We start from the raw sequence: 6,627 nt of genomic DNA, 5'->3' as shown, positions 1-6,627 counted from the left end.
GGGGAGCCAGGGCTCAACTCAGAGTAACACCCAATATTTGTGATTTTGTGAACAAGGACATGGCTAAGGAAGTAGCAGACAGCTGGTCAGTCTGCCAGGGACTTGTCAGACAGCAGGAAAACGGAGCTGGTTTGGGGACTAAACAACCATTTTCATGTTTGGGGTGTTCCTTTTTTCAATCCAACTAAGAAGTCCTCAGAGGGACTCAGAGACCTGCCCAGATGGAAGAAATTAACTTATTTCTGTTGCATTTACTTTAAAAGGGTCTTGCTTAAAGCTGCCGAGATCTGCTTAAGTCTTACCCAGGGAGGTGGGAACGTTGCAAGCTCTTTGATGAGAGAATCACTTCCATCCACCCGAGGAGCCAGAGGAAAAGTCATTTCCAGGTTCAACCTCCCATGCCCCTTTAAGGACTCTAACTTCTGGTGAGCATTTAAACAGTCTGATTTGCATGACTCTGAAAGGTGCTCATTTGCTGCCCCCATGGATGCTAGCTCCTGGGTTCATCATTGTCTTTGCTGCCTGTATGATCATCAGCACGGGCCAGAGAGAGGCTGTATGGGAGGAGCCAATGGCCGGTCTTGTGGTGGGATGTGAGGTTTTTCAGCCTGGAAGGGCCCCCAGGAACATCCCTCTACACCTGTGGCATCAGGTGTGTTACAGAGAGCTCCTGGTTGCCAAGGAGAGCTCAGGTTTTGATGAAAGAGAAGGGCAGGGAGCATTTCAGTTGCATTTTGAGGCCAGTGTCTCCCCTGGCCTGGCAGTTTGAAAGGAGTGAGGGACCAACTGGGAGAGTCTAGGAAACAGCCCACAGCAGGCCAGGTGTCTTCTCGGTGGCCCTTCAGCAGGAGGCCGTTCACCAAGCAGCCGTCCGAGGCTTCCGGCGCTAATGCTTGGAGCATTCAAGAAGGAGAACTCGAGTACGAGGTCATCTCCCTGAGTTCTCTCAGCTCCTGAAAAGCTTCAGCTGCTCTGCCTTGTATGGAGCTTCTTCCACTGGCTTCCTTTGAGAGAGCTTTCTGGAACTGTGGCGTACACAGCTCCCTTTATTCCCCTGGTCCCAGGCAGTCTGGGTTGAAGGCCTTGGGAGGGGCAGGCCCTTCTGAGGGCTGAAGGTTCTCCCGCTCAACCCTTCTCCTAGCTTCGCGGGATTTGCTCACATCTTTGGGCTTCCTGAACATGCAACTGTAGCTCCTCCCTTCCTCCTAACTTCCTCCTCACCTGCCATTCCCCCGTGTGGTCCCATTGTCCCATTTTAGAAGAACGCCATACGTCACGCAGGAGCCCAAGCTTTCCCTACATCTTGAGCTCATTCATCTGTCCTGACTCTGAGGTAAGGTTGTCTTCCGAGGAGCAGGGGGTTAGGACTGTGACACGCCCGTTTTGAGGGATACGATTCAGCCCGCGACACTCCTGGGAGCAATTCTCCACCAGCGTCTGCAGCCAGGGCCATGGACATCCATCTGCTTGCTTCTGTGGTGACAGAATGGTTATCACCAGGAGCTCTGGGACTCAGAGATAGCAGTAGTATGAAACTGCCCAGCACGGTTGCCCTTGGCATGTGCAGGACTCTGGGAATATAACATAGCTGAGGCTCTTGCCTCCAAAAAGGGGTGCAGATACATTCTCTTCCCGATCTTGGTGGTCAACTGCATTGTTCACGGGTACTCAGGGCACCTGGGTAGGTGGGTGTCTCCTCTGTAAGAGAAAGGTGGCCGCATTGAAGGGCACATAGGTTGGGATTCCGAGAAGAGCTGCTGACCTGCTTAGGACAAGCTGCCCCATCCCGCGTGCTCGGCTGGGGTGGAGTGTTTTGACCGTCTTCACCTGGGCTGTAATGTCCGCCTCCCCAGAGGGGGCGCTCTTTCCTGGGTTTTGTGCTGCCTGGCAAGGAGCGGCAGTGTGCAGGAGGAAACACCTGTGCCGCTGCATTCCCACGGATCTGTAGCCTGTTGGGCCGGCGCGGACCACCTCGTGTTCCACACCAGCGGGCAATAACAGAGGACGTGTGTCAGCAGGGCTCACTGGCGTTGAGGAGCAGTGGCCTGGGAGGATGTCGGAGCCTGCAGCTGAGGTGGGTGGCCATCCTGTGTGTCTTCTGTGGGACGGGGTGAGCAGGGTGAGCCACACTGCCCCGGGTTTTTTGAATCTGACTCAAGCAGGGTGTGTCTTGGATGTTCCGTAGTCTAGGTACCCCCAACCTGGCCCCCGTGTTCAACATGAGGAATTGGCTTCCAAAGCAAGGGTCACCCCGGTAGGCACATCTGTCCTACTAGACACACACTGGACAACAGGAATGACAGGCACCTGTGGGCACCCGTCCCCTCCTTCAGCGTGCCCCAGGGGAAGACCCCATAACTCCTGCACGGCCAGGTACCCATGAGGGCCCAGGAAAGTGTTGATGAAGGCATCCCGCCGTGAAGGGCCATGGCCGTCGCTCTTCCTGGGTGTCAAGACTACGCTGACTGTCGCCCAGACCCTAGCCCTGGGCTAAGAGGCAGGGCGCGCCTCCTGCCCCAAGCAGAGGACCCTTCCCAGGTGATGCGGATGCCCAGCGGGGATTGAGAAGGCCTGGGAGTTGCCTCGTGCGGTGTGGGCCTCGCAGCACATTGAAATCACCTGGCAGGTTTAGTCTAGTCGGCGCTCACACCTGGTGAGGTCTGACACTGGGATTGAGGGAATCTTGTCATCCACAAGAGATGGCTTTTTACGTTTCCCAGGGATCCCTGTTTCCGACTGCTCTGGCCTTGGAATTCCTCTTGATGGTGGTTTTGTGGGGGAACCTACGTGCCCTCTCCGTCTGGGATTAATGCACTCCCTGCGCCCACTACTGACGGAGAGTGAGCACCAGGTCCAACTTCGCACACAGGGTTAAAGCAGTGCAACCGTGGTTACACCTGGCAGGTGGGCCAACACAGGAGTGTGAAAACACAGCCGTGTATTCCAAGGCAGGGCTCCAGTCTCGAGTTCACACTTTTGAAGGCTTCCTCGTTGCTCGTGATTACACACTGATTTTGCCCAACCTCAGGAGTGTATCAGGTTAAGTCTGAAGCCAAGGGGGTCCACTGGGATCCATTGTTGAGGATCAGCTGTCCTTGACAATGTCTGTTTTTGAGAGTCCAGTAATCTGAGCAGGGATCAGAGCATATCACAGCATGCGAGCTCATGGTAGAACATAATGCATACGTTGTGTAGCTCAAACAAGGCAAGTAAGTGTCCACGGTGTCTCTGGCTTGGCCTGCCTGCCTCCTTTAGACCTTCCCAGTCGCCTGCTGCCATCCTCTGTGGCGGCTTCCTTGTCGGGAACCTTTGAGGCCCACTGGAGCTACTTCTCTCTGGCCTGGATGCCCTGGAGTCTGATATCCCTGCTGGGTCGCCACCTGCAGGTGACTGGAAGAACTGTGTTTGCTTCTTAAAACCCACCTGGGATGTCCTTGCTTCCTCTACTGCCCTCCACTCAGACTGGTGCATAATGTTTAATTCTGCTTTTCCACCTGCTGCTTCTCAGCATCATTTTCAGGCATATGTGCTGGTGTCACCTCCCAACTCCCAGACTGGATTCTTTTGGAGGGCAGGCAGGATTTCATTCTTTAATCTTAGTCCTTAGCACTGGAGAAAAACAAAAAACTGCAAAGTCCCAGATGCTCCAAGTTGCCACTACTGCAAGTCCAAAAGGAGGTTTCTGGTGCCTTTCTCTGAGCCAGTTTTGTGACCCAGAGTGTGTCCTAGAGGGCCCCTGTGGAGTTGGGGGGGGGCGGCTCCCTGATCCTGGCTCCCTGGGGAGAGGGCGTGGGGCGGGCAGTGAAAGGAGGCCCCATATAGCAGTTGCCTCCCTTCCCTGCCCCGCCCATGCACTTGGAGCCTTGGACAAGCCTGGCATTGTCTGCCTGTAGTGTAGGGTCAGAGGCCTTGCAGGAACAGCTTGGTTCTACTTCCTTAAATAGTGACTTGGGAATGAAATGAGTAACGCGGCTTTAATTAGCCATGCCTCAGGGGCCTGTTGGGGGCTGGTAAAGGGTGGGCTCTCAGCCAAGATCAGCGCTGTGTGGCTGCTGTGGCGTCTCTAGGAAGGCTCTGGGGGTGGGGCGGGTGGAGGGAGGGATGAGGGGTGTTTCTCTGCCCCCCCCCACCCCACAGCCGGATCCATCCGTGTCGGCTACATTTTGCTTACAATTGACAGAGGGAAAGACAATAACGTTTTTTGAGCATCCACTGGGGCCAGCTCTGAGTCAAAGATGGGAGTGGCACCAGGGTGTAACCCAGCAAGAGCTGGCGACGAGTGGCCCGCTGTCCTAGCGCAGCGCAGGCAGAGGCAGGCATCGTGCAGGGGCCATGCAAAATATCCAACAACTTTACTTCTTTGCCTTCCTGGAGAAAATCACTCCTATCCCTACCCTGCGGCCCTTTCATGTCTTCTCACCCTGTCCTGTAGGTCCATGACAGAAGAGAAAAGCATGATGTGGCAAAAGGCCGGGGTGGGGTTGGGGTGGGGTTGGGGTGGGGTAGGGAGTGGAGGGTGACCCCAGAGAGTGACAGACAGTGGAAACCAAATGGGAAGGGGCAGGGGGAGATGGGCTGGGAATGCTTCTTGGTTAAGAATTTTTTGCCCTTGACACTCAGGCTTGTGATGAATCATAGCTATGGCCATGGTCAAGTCCAGGTACAGAGAGGGATGAGGGACACATCCTAGGTGGCCGGGACACTGGCTCCTAGAAAGAAATGCCTCAGCTGGAAGTGGAGGGAGGAGGTGAGCTCCCTGGAGGACAGAGGGATTCCCACTGAGAGGGAACAAGGACCCCCTGGGAGAGTAAGGCAGGAGGCCAGTTCCTGGGCTGTCTTTCAGCTTCTGGAGTAGGTTTTTCACTTCCCAGGGCTGCACCATGGCCACAATGGAGGAGATGCTAACGGGGCTGGCTGGGAGCCAGCGGAGAGGAGGCAAGAACACTGTGGCAGGTCTGAGCAGGGCAGGGCAGGCAAGGTGCCTTTGCCCAGGTCACTTTGGCCCCCTCAGGAATGAACTGGAAAGCCGACCTCTGCCCTCACCTCCCCATCCTGGTCCTTGGTTCTCTCTCTCTGTTTGTCTTAATGGACTTTTTTTGCATTAAAATAAATTTATTTATTTGAAAAGCAGAGTTGGAGCGAGACACACACAGAGACAGGGAGATCTTCCATGCGTTGGTTCACATCGCATATGGCTGCAGTGTCTGGAGCTGGGCCAGGTTGAAATTAGTAGACAGCAGCTTCTTCTGGGTCTCCCACATCGGTGGCAGGGGCCCAAGCACCTGGGCCATCCTCTACTGCTTCCACAGGCCAATTTGCAGGGTGGTGAATTGCAAGTGGGGCAGCCGGCTCTTTAACCAACACTCCATGAGATGTGGGTGCCAACCACAGTGTCGACTCTGGCTTGTTCTTTACTCCTGGCTCAGCCTGGGCTCCACCTGTCCTGATTTCTTTGTTCTCTCTCTCCCCTCCCGCCCCCCCCAGACTTCTGTGTGTTCCTGGGCTTGAGTGTTGAGCTGTGACTTATAGCAATGGTGCTGCTGGTGCAAAGGATGAAGAAACTCAGGAAGCGATCCCAGGAGACGCCAGGTGTGGTCTCCAGGCCATGGCATCAGCTCGAGCACCTGTTAGACATTCAGCTTTGGGAGCCTGTCCTGGACAACAGGAGCAGAGGGTGGGCCACTGCAGCCGGGATTGGAACAAGCCCTGGGCCCGTGCACATGTTGGGTGGACTCAGTGCAGCTGTGTGTGTGTGTGTGTAGTGGGAGGCTGAGACGAGTATGATTTGCGCTGCGGTGTGGAACTGAAGAGCACAGCCGGACACCCCATTCTGCTTAGAATGGATTCAGGGCACAGCCTGCCCTTGGCCACACACACCATCTGCTTGACAAAGGCCAGATGTGATGCCAGAGGTGGAATGCTGACCTCTGAGCAGGAAAGCAAACCTTTGCCAGCCACTTTGGGGTCAGGGAGAATGTCAGGGAGGAGCATTCGGAGGCTCAGGAGGGTGTGTGTGTGTGTGTGTGTGTGTGTGTGTGTGTGTGTAGGGGGGCAGTTTCCAGGACAACAAACATGTTGCTGCCTCTGTTTCTGGCTCTGGGACAAGCCCCTCCCCACTCCCTCTCTTCTCAGCAGCTGCCACACCTAATTCTTTGGCTTGGAGCTGAGCAAGGGGAAATGGACTGTGACAGAAGCAGGAGAAATTCGAAATTGCTGTCAGGGACTTTCTGAGGGCAACGCCTGGAGCGATTTTGAGGGCAGGTTGCGCAATCATCTTTGGATCTCTCGGTGTCGTGGTTAAGGCTGAGTCTGAACTGGGTTCAGTCCTGGCTTTCCCAGGATTTAGCTCTGGGAGATTTAACCTTTGGCTGTCTGTAATCTTGAGCATGTATGTGTATGTATGTATGTATATTTATTATTATTGTCATTATTATTTTTACCTTTTCATCTATTTTTGCTTTCCTATCTTCTGGTTCACTGCCTATCCAGCTAGGATAGCTGGCAATTTGATCCAGGTCTAGTGTGGTAGGGAGCCATGTGCTTAAGCCACCACCTACTGCCTCCCTGGATGTACCTTTGCAGGAAGCTGCAATGAGGAGAGGAGACAGGAAATGAACCCATGGAGTG

This window comes from Ochotona princeps, chromosome 11, assembly GCF_030435755.1.
Source record: "Ochotona princeps isolate mOchPri1 chromosome 11, mOchPri1.hap1, whole genome shotgun sequence".
NCBI classification, from domain to species: Eukaryota; Metazoa; Chordata; class Mammalia; order Lagomorpha; family Ochotonidae; genus Ochotona; species Ochotona princeps.
The sequence above is the reverse complement of the archived record's forward strand: the minus strand, read 5'-3'. Positions refer to the sequence as shown.